The sequence below is a fragment of the Tupaia chinensis genome, unplaced genomic scaffold, assembly GCF_000334495.1.
Source record: "Tupaia chinensis unplaced genomic scaffold, TupChi_1.0 Scaffold000470_1, whole genome shotgun sequence".
Lineage (NCBI taxonomy): Eukaryota > Metazoa > Chordata > Mammalia > Scandentia > Tupaiidae > Tupaia > Tupaia belangeri.
Window position 1 is genome coordinate 1 of NW_006159979.1, and position 1,691 is coordinate 1,691.

The following is a 1,691-nucleotide window of genomic DNA, read 5'->3' on the forward strand; positions in this document are numbered from 1 at the left end:
ACTTGAACAGAGGCAGCTGATTTTAGAATCTGTTCCTGTTGTACACAAGAAAGATCATCAAGAACTTCTCAGCATAATTCCAGTTTACATTAGAAATTTCATGACTGAGCCACACAAACCTTTAACTCAGATGCTTCCAGAAATTAGTCAAAAAGCATGAGGTTTCCTGGAACAAATATTGACATTTAGCCCCATGGATCGGTTAACAGCAGAGGAAGTGCTCTCCCACACTCACATGAGCAAATATTCTTTTCCAATGGAAGAGTCAATTTCAAGTCATTTTTTTCATATTGAAGATGTAGTTGATAATATTTTGCTTATGGATGAAACTCACAGTTACATTTATAACTGGGAAAGGTACCATGACTGTCAGTTTTCAGAGCATGGTTGGCCTCTACATAACAACTTTGATATTGATGAAGTTCAGCTTGCCCCAAGAGCTCTGTCTGATGTTACTTATAAGGATAAGTACAAGTTTATCCTCAAAAATATTTATATGGAGATCAAGAAAAGTATCTGGAGGATCCTATTTTTGATACCAATTATTCTACTGAACCTTGATGGCAGTACCCAGATCACCATGAAAACAAATAATGTGATCTGGAGTGTAGCCAGATTGACAAAATGAGGTCATCATCATATTTAGATAACTTACTTTGGAAAGAGAGTGAAGTTGATCATTGCTATGAACCCAAGCTTATTGTAGATCTTTCCAATTGGAAAGAACAAAGCAAAGAAAAATCTGATAAGAAAGGCAAGTCAAAATGTGAAAGGAATGGATTAGAAAGGCCCAGCTAGCACCTAAGGAAGCATCAAGACTGGTTGAAAAGGAAAGGAAAAAGAATCCCGGATTTGATTTTGATTCTTTTATCACAGGAACTATTCAGCTTAGTTCACAACACAAACCTACTGATATTGTTGATAAATTAAACAACTTGAATAGCTCAGTGTCCCAACTATATTTGAAAAGTTTGATATCAAAGTTAGTAAACCCAGAGAAGCAGGAAAAAGGAATGGCAAACTTGGCTCAGTTAGAAGCCGTATATGAGTCTCCCTGCGATAGCAGTTTGTGAGTTGGGGGAAGAACAGTTTTCTCATCAATCAGTTTTGTTACCAGGTGAGGAAAAATGAGCAGGCTGAGAAGGAAAACACTTATGCTAGTTACTTGAACAAGTTCTTCAGCAAGAAAGGAGATTCTGAAATGCTAGAAACTGAACCAGTAGAAGATGGGAAGCATGGGGAGAGAGGAAATGAGGAAGTCTTCCTGAACAACACTGGGGAGTTCCTCTTTAACAAGCAGCTCCAGTCCATATGCATCCCGCAGTTTCACAGTCCAGTTGGGTCACCACTTAAGGCCATTCAGGCCACATTAACACCTTCTGCTCTGAAGTCTTCCCCTCAGATTCTTCATAAAACATACAGCAGCATTCTAAAACATCTGAACTAAAACAATCAGCAAGCATTTCTTTGAATTCAGGAAATGTGTTTTGTGTCTCTCTTTTTTTTTTAATTACCAATGTTTAAGTCATTTTTTTACTTGAATCAGATGGTGTCATTTTATTACGGATTTTTAGTTCTTGTTTTTTAAAATGCGGACTTTTTTTCAACATGTGAGATAATTTTTCATTTTAACTGAATGTCTTTTGCACACAGAAATACAGAATAGAGCAAAATAATCAACACATGAGGAG

At 36.8% G+C, this 1,691-nt stretch overlaps 1 pseudogene; it reads left to right on the top strand.

Annotated features, from left to right (window-relative positions):
- Positions 1 to 4: 4 nt before the first annotated feature.
- LOC102479890 (mitogen-activated protein kinase 6 pseudogene) lies at positions 5 to 1,447 on the top strand (annotated as a pseudogene).
- Positions 1,448 to 1,691: the final 244 nt, after the last annotated feature.